Source organism: Mirounga leonina, unplaced genomic scaffold (assembly GCF_011800145.1).
Source record: "Mirounga leonina isolate KUSES-001 unplaced genomic scaffold, KU_Mleo_1.0 Mir_115, whole genome shotgun sequence".
In the NCBI taxonomy this organism is placed as follows: domain Eukaryota; kingdom Metazoa; phylum Chordata; class Mammalia; order Carnivora; family Phocidae; genus Mirounga; species Mirounga leonina.
This window is the reverse complement of record NW_023270268.1, coordinates 43,431,732-43,446,178: the sequence shown is the minus strand read 5'-3', so window position 1 is coordinate 43,446,178 and position 14,447 is coordinate 43,431,732. Positions and strand designations below refer to the sequence as shown.

Genomic DNA, 14,447 nt, shown 5'->3' with positions numbered 1-14,447 from the left:
TCCAGTGATACTTCTCTGGCAGAGAGGGGTATGAATACCTCATTACTGCTCCTCATGTGGTCTCCACTGTAACCATGTCGGCCTCATTACTTCTGGGTGGTGAGGAAGGGCCTGAATCTCCCCAGGGCTTCCTCTCACACCACACAGTGGAGAGGAAAGAGCACCCTATTACTCTCAGGTTGGAAAGAAAAATCCAGGTTCCCCATCTTATCTCCCCTGAACCCATAGGGGACCACATTCTTGCATAGTGCAGATGAAAGTCCTGGTTCCCCACTCTTTTGTCTTTGACACCACCCCTATTAGTGGTTTGGAGTTCTTTGTTACCGCCTGATGGGATGGTGGCGGGGAGCGGATTTTGGTAGGGGGGTGGAAGTGTAGGCTCTTCACTCAGTCTTTGCTAGCATGGGTTGGGTCACAGATTTCTGTGGTGTTTTGCTGGAATACAGCAGTTTTTGCCTACAGGTTTTCTGTCTTGCCTGGTTTTCCTGGTTCTTTGGCTAGGGAGAGTAGGCTTTTGTTGGGGCTTTTTTTCTCTGTGTCCATTTCTCTATGTTGCTGGCTTTTTTTTTCTCTGTGTCCATTTCTCTATGTTGCTGGCTTCTTCAGCTTTAGCTGTGGTATATATAAGGCAAAAATAAAACCCAGAAAACCCACCAGCCTTCGGTGGGTCCCAACATATCCCTAGATGGTCTACTTTTTTCTCTCCACTTTTCAGGTCTTCTAATGATGTCTTATTTATTTATTTATAAAGTTGAGGTGTAATTGACATGTAACATTTTTTTAGTTTCAGGCATACAACATAATGATTCTATATGTATATTGTGAAATGATCACAATATGTTTAGTTAATATCTGTCACCATACATAGTTGCAAAATTTTCTTCTTGTGAGGACTTTTAAGATCTATGCACTTGGCAACTTAAAATACGCAATACTGTATTATTGACTATAGTCACCATGTTGTATACCATGCTATACAAGCGGACCTCAGCTACCTGCACTTGAACCGCCATGGTGAGAATTTTTTTTTTTAAGTTTCAATCTATAAAGAACTATCTATCTATCTATGTACTTATCTAATATATTTATATAAATTTTAATTCCAGTGTAGTTAACATACCACTTTCTTACACCATACACAAAAATAAACTCCAAACAGATTAAGGACCTAAATATGAGACCTGAAACCATAAAAATCTTAGAAGAGAGCAGTAATTTCTCAGACATTGGCTGTAGCAATATCTTTCTAGATACGTCTCCTGAGGCAAGGGAAACAAAAGCAAAATTAAACTATTGGGACTACATGAAAATAAAAAGCTTCTGCACAGCCAAGTAAACAACCAACAAAACTAGAAGACAAACTACTCAATGGGAGAAGATATTTGCAAATGACATATCTGATAAAATATATAAAGAACTTATACAACTCAACACCCAGAAAACAAATAATCCACTTAAAAGATGGGCAGAAGACGTGAACAGACATTGTTCCAAAGAACACATAGGGATGACCAACTGACACATGAAAAGACGCTCAATGTCACTCGTCATCAGGGAAATGCAAATGAAAAACACAATGAGGGGGCGCCTGGGTGGCTCAGTTGGTTAAGCGTCTGCCTTCGGCTCAGGTCATGATCCCAGGGTCCTGGGATCGAGCCCCGCATCGGGCTCCCTGCTCTGCGGGGAGCCTGCTTCTCCCTCTCCCACTCCCCCTGCTTGTGTTCCCTCTCTTGCTGTGTCTCTCTCTGTCAAATAAATAAATAAAATCTTAAAAAAAAAAAGAATAAAAAAACCCACAATGAGATATCACTTCATCCCTGTTAGAATAAGAACATTTTTGAGATAGAAGGCCAGCTGCTCTGGGACCCCAACGTCCTTTTGGAGAGGGAAGTAGAGGAGTTCCTGCACCAGGCAGTGAAGTGGAGGTGGCAGGAGATCTCTGCCTCTCAATTCAGGAGGAAGAAACCATGTAAGGCGGTGCTCTTTGTGCTCGTGAAAAGCAATTTCCACACGGGAGGCAGGCCCGCTGAAGCAGCCCTGGAGGATGCGGTTTAACCGGCAAAGGCGATCGCAGATGGGTACCGGGGCGAGGTGCAGCGCAGGAACTTTGCACGGGAAGAGCTTGCAGCTGATCTGGCCGCGAGGTGCGCACGCAGAGGGTCCGGAGTGTATGGAGCGCGACTGCCCGTGGAAGAAGTTGGGCAGCTTCTTGCTTCTGTCGGGTCGGACCCGGCTGGACCGGAGGAAGTGCGGCGGGTCAGGGTTCACAGATGCAGACCAGGACCTGGACGTGGTGACCCCAGTGGCCCCTGCCACCCCTTCCTGCTGCCGCCGTGGGTCCCGTGGGGCAGCTGCATGCAAAGGCCCGGCCCCATCCATCCTGCAGAGGTGAAGAAAGGCCTCCCTGCTCCGCGACCCCACACATCGAGGACAGACTTGCAGACCTTTCTGATGAGTTCTGTGGCCGATTGTGTTTGCAATTACAGAGAAGGGAGCCCAGCTCTGTACGCTGCGTTGCTTCATCTCTACACCTTTTGGCAGCCTCCACTGAGTGGTTACCACATTCGTCCACTGTTGTCCACCAAAAATGTTTCAGAGTGTCTCCAGGGCAGCTGTTGTAATAGACCCTGACGTCTGTTCATCATATCTCCATTCTGAAGAGGTCAGTTGCCAGGAATACCATGACATGGCACCTTGTTTACAGAGGTACAGACTTTGAAGAACCTCCATAGCCTAGAGGTTGAGAGATAGGCAACATGACTGCTGATTTACTGATGAACAAGAGCATCTATCTTTTCGGGTGTCTTGTCAATCTTTAAGCTCTTCGCAGACAGGAGGAGGTCATGTCGCGCCAGCTGACAAGCCTGAGGAAGCCCCTGACTCTGATCTTCATTCTTAACTTATATGTTGTCTCCCCATGGGGAACAATGGTGGCTTCTATGTGAGTTTAGCGACTGGATGAGCTGAAGAAACTGTGGCGGGCAAAACTAGATCTCTTGGTCTCTGGAAAAAGACATGTCTTCTTTTGCTGATTGCTTATGTAAGTAGACATGATTGAGTAGGTGAAGAGAAAATTCTCTGATAACCTCTAAGAACCAGCAGGCGGAGGCTACGGGGTGCTGCTCTGTTGGCTGGAGTCACCAATACTCCAGGCATATCCCAGGTGTGTGAAATAGGTGAAGGGGGTCAAAAGTACAAACTAACAGTTTGTAAGTCATGAGGATGTAATGTACAGCATGATGTTTGTCTTATATATTATATGCAGGATTTTTAGTTATACTTAGTGGGAGGAATAGGGAAAAATACAGCTAAGCTCCTGGAAGTGGGAGCTGCTTTCCTTTTTATATGGATAAATTGTATTTTTACTTATTATTATTTTTTTAAGATTTATTTATTTGTTTTAGAGAGAGAGGCGCGCACCTGCTTGTGTGCGCCCACCCGTAGGAGGAGGGGCAGAGGGAGAGACTCTTCAAGAGGACACCCCTGAGCAGGCAGACAGTTGGCGCTCCATCTCACATGAGGTCATGATCTCAGCCAAAACCAAGAGTTGGAAGCTTAACCCCGGAGCCACCCAGGCGCCCCTCCTTTTACTTATTCTAATGTAGCCTTTAATTATTTTTAACTTTACAAAAAGTATCATGTTCAACCTATTCTTTAGGTACTTTTTTTCACATTACTACTGTATTGATAGGAGTTATCCTTATGGCAACAAGTCCCTGTGTAGTTAATTAGTTCTGCCTGCTATGTATATATAGCATGGTTCATTCATCCAAGTTACTGTGGATAGATACTTGTGATGTTTTCAGATTTTTGCTATTGTGAACGGCGCTGGTATGAGCAGTGTTTTACGCATATCCTGTCCTGCACGTGCTAGCATTTCTTTTGATATATACCTAGGAGTGGAATGAATTGCTAGGCTACAGGCTATGTAAATCTTCAACTATAGAATATAATGCTAAATTCTTTAACAAAGTGGTTGCACTAATTTACATCCCCGCTAGCAGTGTGTTACAGATACAACAGATCTTTACTGAGGTGAAGTCTGAAAACTCTCCCAGGCAGTAAGGTGCTGGGTGATTGTGGGGCTCCCCTCAAATTTCCTGTCTCTCTGGCATCACTTACTGTCAATTGTTGTGTAATGATCAATATCTCAAAACTACTGTTCCATTTATTTTGGCTTTTTTTTTTTTTAGTTGTTTCTGGCAGATGAGTCAATCTGGTCCCTGATTCTGTCTTGTTTGGAAGTAGAAGTCTTTTAAAATCATTTTAACTCCTATTTTTCCTGAAATAATTGTCTCTTTTTATTTATAAAATCATCTGTGTTTCTTCTCTACATATCTTGATTAATTTTGCCAAAGTTTATTTTGTTAGTTTTCCCAAATAGTCATATTTTGGCATTTTATCTTTGTTAGTCTTCTCTATTCTTTGTTTTCTTATCTCTTATCTTGTATTTTCCTTAGTTTTATCCTGTTTTTCCTTTTCCCATCTCTTAAGATGGACAATTAATTCATTAATTTTGAAGCTTTCAATTTTTTCCCTCAATAGTCCTGTTTAAGGCTATAAATTTCCCTCCAATCACTGCTTTTCTTGCATCACATAAATTTTTATATATATTTAAAAAATTTTAAATCAGTTCTCTCATTGAACACCACATCAAAAACTAATGATGTACTATATGTTGTTAATTGAACTTAATAAAAAAATAATAAAAAAGTAGACTTATCATGGATAGAACTAGACAGTATTATGCTAAGTGAATTCAGTCAATCAGAGAAAGACAAATACCATATTTCACTCATATGTGGAATTTAAGAAACAAAATGATGAACATAGAAAGAAAAAGAGACAAAACAGAAAACAGACTCTTAACTATAGAGAACAAACTGATGGTTATCAGAGGGAGGTGGTTGGGGGGATGGGTTAAATAGGGGATGGGGATTAGGAGAGCACTTGTGATGAGTACTGGGTGTTGTATATAAGTGATGAATCACCAAATCCTTCACCATAAACTAATATTACACTGTATGTTACCTAAATAGATTTTAATAAAAACTTGGAAGAAAAAAAAAATGAAAAAAATAAAAAAAACCTCTATTCAATAAAATGTGTTTGAGATTATTCGGCTAAAAAAAGATAATAAATAAAATAAAATAAAATAAAAATTTTTAAATCAGTTCTAGATATTTTAAAATTTCCATTATGACCTTATTTTAATCCATGAGTCATTTATTAGGGTTTTGAAAAATAAATTTTGAGTAAGTGGGAATTAAAAATTTATATTTGTAGTATTAATGTCTAATTTAATTGCATACTTTTTTGGGTAAGATTGTTGAGGCTTTATGGCCTAATTCATGATAAATTTTTATAGTCATCTGTACTTGAGAATATTTTTATTCAAAGTGTCAGATGTTCCTTAGGTTACATTTTTTAGTTATGTCATCCAGATCTTGTATATCTTGGCTGTTTTTTTTTCTCTATTTGACTTCTCAATAATTGAGAGAGGTGTGCTAAAATCCCTCGCTATGATGCTGGATTTATTACTCTGTCCTTGCAGTTCCTATAAAATTTACTTCATGTACTTTCAGGCAATTTTATTAGTAACCACATATTTAAAACTACTTTATCTTCTTGGATAATTGCATTAAGTAGTGAATTGAATTTTCTATCTTAATAATATGTTTTACTATGCTATTTATTTTATATATTGTTAGTAATAGCTGTAGCAACTTTGTTTTGGTTATATTTGCTGCATATTTGATTTTCTATCATTTTATTTTTAACTTTTGTGGGTTCTTATGCCTTAGGAATATCTTTTATAAATAGCATATTTTAGATTTTATAAAATCTAAGCTGTGACTTTATCTCTTAAAATCTAGTTAATATTTATGCTAACTATTAATATATTTGGACCAGTTCAAAATACCTCAACTTATTATTTCTGTGTTTTTTTCTCTCTATTTCTGTTTATTTTCACCCACTTCATCTCCTTCTCTCCTTTAAATTAATAGCTGTGTCTACTCAAAATGCTCATCTGGGAATTGTTACTTATCCATAATGAGATAAGGACTTCCTGCTAGAATTTATTTATTTATTTATAAAAGATTTTATTTATTTATTTAATTGACAGAGAGAGAGAGAGAGCGTGAGAGGGAACACAAGCAGGGGGAGTGGGAGAGGGAGAAGCAGGCTTCCCGCTGAGCAGGGAGCCCGATGCGGGGCTCGATCCCAGGACCCTGGGATCATGACCTGAGCCGAAGGCAGTCACTGTAACCAGCTGAGCCACCCAGGCGCCCCTCCTGCTAGAATTTAAAATAAGCATCATTCCCTTCATTGAGAAAGTCTTTATGTAAAAATCATGTTACCTGAACTAAGCAGTGTTTTTAGTGACTTGATTGATACACACTTTGGTGCAAGAAACTTGTTAAGAACTGACAAACAGTTTATAGACCAGCAAGCTTGCTGGACCACAGTTTGAGTTCTTTCATACCTTGTGAGAACCTAACTCTCGAAGTACTAAGCTTTTAAATAGGGTTATTATATTTCCTCTTTTATTTTGATAATAGATTTCTTTCTCTCCCTCTCTTTAATATAGCAACCAACTTTAGCATAGCAACCAAGGTACTTAATCTCTTTTTATTCACATATCACTTGCAGCATCTTGTTTGTCCTTTTATTTATGCATCCTTCCCCCACCCCCCTTGTCATCATTGATTTTTGCATGGTAAATCTTCTGAGGCCTTATATTCCTGAAAATGTGTTTATCAAACTTTGAGATTTGATTTATATTTGGGCTGGATATACAGTTCTAAATTTAAGTTCTTTTCCTTCAATACTTTTGAAATTCTACTTCCATAGTCTTTAGGGCAGTGTTGCTTCTGAATAATTTGATTCTTATTTCTTTGATGTGATATGCTTTTTCTCTTTTTGTTAACTTTTAGAATTTTTTTCTTTATCTTTCTTATTCTTAAATTTTAATATTATGTGGTGTGGATTTTTCTTTCTTTCTCTTTCTTGCCACTCTACAGACTCTTTCCGTCTTAGGCCTGTTATCTTTAAAAAAAATCGAACATTTATCTGCATTACTTCTTCAAATATTTACCTCTCTTCAAATTTTTTCTCTTTCTGTGATTTGGATTTTAGCACTTCTCTTTCTATTCCTTATGCCTATTGAATTTTTTTTTTTATTTCTCATTTCTTTACCCTTCTTTTCTGAGCAATGTTCTTTTTGAAGCGTATCATTTTTGTGTTCCTTATTTCAACTATTATAATCTTGTCTTTAAAATATCTGCTTCACTCTTTTAAATAAATTTTTAATCCTATTGATGCATTCTTTCCTTTAAAAAATACTCTGAGAAACAAACAGGGTTTTGGGGGGGGGGATTGGTTAGCCCAGTGATGGGTATTAAGGAGGGCACGTACTGCATGGAGCACTGGGTGTTATACGAAAACAATGGATACTGGATCACCACATCAAAAACTAATGATGTATTGTATGGTGATTAACATAACACAATAAAATTAAAAAAATTAAAAAAAAAGTAACAGCCAAAAAAAAATTTCACTAAACTGATCTAAAGTTATTGGTGTGTGTATTTTTGCTTCTAATGGAATCTAAAAATCCAGATAGTTGTACTCCTTAAATACCCTATCCTATTGATTTATGGGTCTCTTTTTCCTGGGGTTATTCTGTCAAGCAGAGCATATAGGGGAAGGTCAGACCCCTGCCTCTGTCACCTTAAGTAGCTTAGGGGGTGGGAGTGGGGTATATGCATGAGCCCTTGTGTCCAGAGGCTGAGACAGTGAAAAACTGAGTCAATCTCTCCTCACCCTAAAAAAAGAACTTAATGTAGGGCTTTGCTCTTTGCCCCTCAGGAAAGAGCAGCTTTAGGTGGGGGATCTTTCTTAAACATAGCAACTTAACTGGAGTCATTACTTTGCTTTTCACACCATGTCACAGTAGCTCCTGCCATTGATTTTCCTTTGTTTTTGAGATCACTTGGACCAAGTCTGAGTTGCTGTGGGTGTAGGGTGGATATTCTTCATCCCAACGGTACCTTTTCTATTTTATTCTATTTTTCTATCCTCTGTACACTCTACCAGGCTTCCTCTTGTGTTCCCTGAAGCCAGTCTTTTCCTCTCACATCAGTTCAAAATAGCCCTCTGTCTTCATCGCAGGGATTTCTCATACCTTTCTTGGTGTTTTTGGTTGGTCTTGGGAGAGAAAGTCAAGAACAATCGCCAATTCACCCTTCCTAGCCTAATAGGATCTGGACATGGATCCACCTACCCTTTGCTACTATTTTTAGGGACCATGATTTTTTTTTTTCCAGCACAAAGTAACATATAGTTTTTCTAATGGTTTTATTTTTACAAAAGGTGTTTAGAATATAAATAAAAATGTAGAATGTAAAATATTTTACCCAAACTCTTTGTGTTCTCTTTCCAAACTTTTGCCACATGCAATCACATTTTTTTTATGATGCAGGTTTTTTTTTTTTTTACCATACATTATTTTGAGTGTAGTTATTTTGATTTGTTCTTCTTGTTGATTTTTATGGTTCTACAGTATTTTTAACATATTGCATAATATTCTTAAAAATCACATACCAAAATTTACCAAGGCTCTCTTAGGTTTAGGTTATTTTTACTTTTCACTATTAGAGGTGAATATAACATCTTTATAAATATATCTTTTGTCTTTTGATTTACTGGTTTAGATTTGTTTTAAGAATGAGATTACAAGGTCCATGGATATAAAAACTTTATGGCTCTTGATAAGTATTGCCAAATTGCCCTTCAAAGAATGCTGCTATTCTTTGAATGGTTTTCTGTATACTTATTCTGATGTATACTTAATTGTATATGCGCAAACTTGTTGTATATCACTTAAGACAAATCCTCTTCTGTCTTTTTACACTACTCTGATTACATTTTTTAAGGATACATTAAATTAAAATGGTGATAGACCATCTCCTTTTTTTTAAAACCACTATTACTTCCAAATAGCCCTGTAAAATCCTCTTAATTCTAATTCTAATTCTAATTTAAGTAATTAGGAATATAAATATAAATTAAGACAATGGGTGACATTTACTCCCTTAGATTCTAGCAATATAGAGAGCATGTATTACTTATACAGTTTGAAGTCTTAGGTGTCCCAGAAAGGTACAAAATATTTTTTGAAATCCATTTACTTCCACAAGTTGTCTGAAAGTCTGGCCCTCCCCCTCTGTTTGGAACCATATAAATCCTGGGGGTTTTATATCATGCAAGAAAGGGATGGGGGATGGAAAAAGGAGAGCTATTAGACTTGTTGCCAACCCTAATGTCTAGTGCTCAAACTAGATATTATTATTATTATTATTTTTTAAATTTTATTTATTTTTGACAGAGAGAGAGCACAAGCAGAGGAAGCCACAGGTAGAGGCAGAGAAGCAGGCTCCCCGCTGAGCAGGGAGCCCGACATGGGGCTCCATCCCAGGACCCTGAGATCATGACCTGAGCCGAAGGCAGATGCTTAACCGTCTGAGCCACCCAGGCGCCCCTCAAACTAGATATAATTTGATATAGAAAATGTAAAAATGTAACATTTTTTACATTTTGAAGCCTCGCTATTCATACCTGCTATTATCTTTAAACAAAAACTCTGAATACATTGCTTACATATATTGCTTACATCATGCTATATAATTTACAAGATTCCTGAAATAATTATGGTTAATATGTGCCAAGCACTGTTTTAGATGTATATTTAATTCTTGCAGTAATTTTTGCTACATAATAAATAATGTCAAAATATTGGGGGTTTACAATAATAGACACTCATTTTCTCCCTCATAGGTCTGTGGGTTGTCTGTGGCTCAGCTGGGCTCCAAGATTGCCTGGTCTTGGCTCTGGGCTGTGGGTTGGGTTCCTGTCTGCTTCTCCAGTGCCAGTGGCTGTCTGGGGCATGGTCTTCCTATTACAGACAACTGAAGTGTAAGTAGGCAGGCTAAACCACACAAACATATTTAAAACTCCTGTTTGAATCACATCTACTAAAATTCCATTGTCTCATGCAAATCACATGGCTAAGTGCAGGGGCAGTAGGTTGGGATATATGTACTTTACCCATAGTGGGAGGCACTGCAAAGTCATGTGGGAAAGAGTGTAGATGTGTAACTTTATAAGGAGTGAGTGAAGAACTGAGAACAATAATCTTATGTATCATAATTCTCAGAGCAATTATGCAGATTGTCTCTTGTTAACTCACCATCATCCCCATCCCCTATATGATATTAGAGGTGCTGACTGCACTTCATTTTAGGAGAGAAGCCTAATGTATTAGCTTGGCTGCCATAACAAAATCTCACAGACTGGGTGGCTTAAACAACAGAAATTTATTTCTCACAAGTTGTGGAGGCTAGGAGCTCAGACTAGAGTGCCGGCATGCTTGGGTTCCGGTGAGAGCTCTCTGTCTGGCTTGCCGCTTTCTCACCGTGCCCTCATGTGACAGGCAGAGAGAAGGAACCAGCTCTCTAGTGCCTTCTTATAAGAGCACATTATGGCATGGGGTCCACTCTGCCTGTCAGCGGGTAGGCAGGTAAAGGGCAATGGCAGACATGAGCTTTACTTTGAGTTGTGGGCATTCTTTATATAGAATCACTTGCTTTGGTGCTGCCAGCAGCTGAGATCATCATCAGACGTTTTCTGTGATTCCTTAAACCTTCTGATCTCTGAAAGCCAGTGGTGGTTTTCCCTTACCTTGGCTCCCCCAGAATTTTGTAAGCACTTGTCATATTTTATTGAATTTAAGATGCCATCAATTGTGTCACTGAGAAAGGAAAAAGAGCTACTAATTAGATTAAAATTTCTTTATCCCTAAGATTTTTGTTCCATACTTTTAGAAAAGGCTATTTTAGACTTAATTAGATAGGTTTTAAAACACCTGCACATACAATTGTACATACATAAAAATGTAAATATGAGCACAATAAATCCACTGTTATTTCTGAAATCACATATTCAGAATTTTGCTCTTCTGAATCATTTTTTCCACTTAAGAGTTCTCAGTGTGAGTTTTTCCACTCATCAGGAGGCATTGGGAGCATTGGTAATGGGTCATTTCTTAAAAGAGTACTCCATCATTACCTACTGTCTTTTCTTCCAAGCTTTCTGCCAGTTTGGCTCGAGTTGTCTTTTTTTTTTTTTTTTAAAGATTTTATTTATTTATTTGAGACAGAGAGAATGAGAGACAGAGAGCATGAGAGGGAGGAGGGTCAGAGGGAGAAGCAGACTCCCTGCTGAGCAGGGAGCCCGATGCGGGACTCGATCCCGGGACTCCAGGATCATGACCTGAGCCGAAGGCAGTCGCTTAACCAACTGAGCCACCCAGGCGCCCAAGTTGTCTTAATTTTATGCCAATTCCTATTCCATTCACAAAGAGTACTTAAATAGTTTGTGGATTCAGTGTGTAAGGATTTACCGTGGTTGAGTCGTGCCAGTGGGAATGACCATGAGGTTCTGCACTTCTCTATGAGCTTATTCTTTATTCTTCTTGATACACATTTCTGTGATGCATCCAGAATTGATCAGTGGGTTGTGTTAGGGCTCCTAGGTATCTATTCCGAAGACTTCTAGCTGGCTCAGTGGGTATCTATCTGTTTTCTGAGTACATACTATGATATCTTGGGGGTAAGATCTCATTTTTGTATGCCATTTTGCAATTTAAAATTAAATCTAAACCCCATGGAATGTACAACAGCAAGAGTGAAAGTTAATGTGTATATGGACTTTGAGTGATAGAGATGTGTCAGTGTTGATTCATTGATTGCAATAAATTTACCACCATGGTGTGAGATATTGGTGGGGGAGGCTGTGCATGTGTGGGGCAAGGGGTATGTGGACACTCTCTTTTCTGCTCAGTTTTGCTGTGAACCTAAAATCATTCTAAAAAATCTAAAAAAGTCTATTAAAATATTAAATATAAAAATAATCTTGTTATTGGTAATTATTCATAGCTTTACAGAGTTAGGCTACTTTTTATCACCTGTGTCATGATGGTGTTATCTTTAGCATCTTTAGCAGTGACAGTGTTGGCACTGGAGTTTTTTTAGCATTTTCCATTTGACCAAACAAACGGTTTTATTAATTTACTCAATTGAGTCACAGGTTACTGGCAATTAAATAACTTCTATTCATAGTCAGCAAAAAGTTTCTGACAAATTGATACTTAGGGCCTTAAGGATAATCTTGGATGGTACATAAATTATTCATAAAAACCTCTTTTTCAGCTCTTCTGGATGACTTGGCAATTTCTCCTGTCTTGATTGCCCTCTTAGTTTGGTTTCCTCTAAAAGCAGAGCCTGAGATAAGGATGTGGGTACATAGAGAGCATATTTAAAAAGTGCTCTCTGGGGGAGCCTAGGTGGCTCAGTCGGTTAAGTGTCCAAGTCTTAATTTTGACTTAGGTCATGATCTCAGGGTCATGATCTCAGGGTCATGAGATCAAGTCCCACTTCGGGCTCTGAGCTCAGCGGGGAGTTTGCTGGAGATTCTCTCTCTCCCTCTCCCTCTGCTCCTCCCTGTTTGCTCTCTCTCTAAAATAAATAAATAAATCTTAAAAAAAAGGGGTGCCTGGGTGGCTTAGTCAGTTAAGCATCTGACTCTTGGTTTCAGCTCAGGTCATGATCTCAGGGTTGTGAGATCGAGCCCTGCATCTTGGGCTCAGCGCGGAGTCTGCTTGACCTTCTCTCTCTTTCTCCCTCTCTCTTTGCCCCTCCCCATTCTCATGTGTGCACTTTCTCTCGCTCTCAAATAAAATAAATACATAAAATCTTAAAAAAAAGGGAAGTGCTCTCTGAAAGCACTTGACCCTCTAGGGCCATTAACTTCACCCTTGGGCCATTTACTGCCCCCACACCCCAATTGCCAGGCTTCTCTGAGATAGAAGAGCAGAGACACCTTATTGTTTTGAGTAAAGAGAAAGAGCAGTGATGAAAACTGAGAGTTGACTACTGGGAAGCATATGCTAGTTTTGTTTTTTCCGTGTTACTTGCTAGTTCAAAATGCATAAAGTTGAGACATAGTGTGATCTTATGACATTTATTCTCCCAGCCTGTTTGCATTTCTGCCTCTTTAACAGCTGCTTGGGATGGATGCTGTGTACCCCAAGTATATCTCCTGTGCTTTCTCTGTTTCCTTCCAAACCCCTATTAGGCCATGGTAGATGAATATGTTGGCAATCTTATTTGGAAGTCAGACCCTAGTGTATCTGTTGACATGTGTTCATTTAACAGAGCTTGTTTACTCCTTATCACATTTCTGTACATCAGATTCTGCACTGTGGTCACTCCACCTAGGCGTTGCCATCCCAGGGGGCCCTGCTGAAGCAGCCTGCCAGGACTGGTTTTATCCTTTACTATGTCATAGATGTGTTAGGTGCTGTGGGGAATAAATAAGAAGTCCATGCAATAGTGGCTGATTCTGGGGAGTATAGATGCATGCTCAGAATCGCCTTCCACAGGGGGAAGTTTACCAAGGTGGTAATTCAGACTCGAAGGAGTTGAGACAGAGAAGAGCTTGCATGGACTGGAACCTTTTGGAAAGGCCCCACGAGGGGGCCAGGTCTGAGTAATAAATTTGAATTGGGGGGGCAATTTTGATAAGGGCTCTTAGGACATGTTCTTTCTGGAGGCTGGACTCCCCAAGCAAATGTCATTTTATTTTTTTAGAATTTTTTTATTATGTTAATCCCCATACATTACATCATTAGTTTTAGATGTAGTGTTCCATGATTCATTGTTTGTGCATAACACCCAGTACTCCATGCAGAACGTGCCCTCTTTAATACCCATCACCAGGCTAACCCATCCTCCCAACCCCCTCCCCTCTAGAACCCTCAGTTTGTTTTTCAGAGTCCATTGTCTCTCATGGTTTGTCTACCCCCTCGATTTCCCCCCTTCATTCTTCCCCTCCCGCTATCTTCTTCTTTTTTTTTCTTAACATATATTGCATTATTTGTTTCAGAGGTACAGATCTGAGATTCAACAGTCTTGCACAATTCACAGCGCTTACCAGAGCACATACCCTCCCCAGTGTCTATCACCCAGTCACCCCATCCCTCCCACCCCACCCCCCACTCCAGCAACCCTCAGTTTGTTTCCTGAGATTGAGAATTCCTCATATCAGTGAGGTCATATGATACATGTCTTTCTCTGTTTGACTTATTTCGCTCAGCATAATACCCTCCAGTTCCATCCACGTCGTTGCAAATGGCAAGATCTTATTCCTTCAGATGGCTGCATAATATTCCATTGTATATATATACCACATCTTCTTTATCCATTCATCTGTCGATGGACATCTTGGCTCTTTCCACAGTTTGGCTATTGTGGACATTGCTGCTATAAACATTGGGGTGCATGTACCCTTTCGGATCCCTACTTTTGTATCTTTGGGGTAAATAC

At 39.2% G+C, this 14,447-nt stretch overlaps 1 pseudogene; it reads right to left on the bottom strand.

Annotated features, from left to right (window-relative positions):
• Window positions 1–1,806: 1,806 nt before the first annotated feature.
• Window positions 1,807–3,156, bottom strand: LOC117999411 (annotated as a pseudogene).
• Between the last annotated feature and the right edge of the window lie 11,291 nt (window positions 3,157–14,447).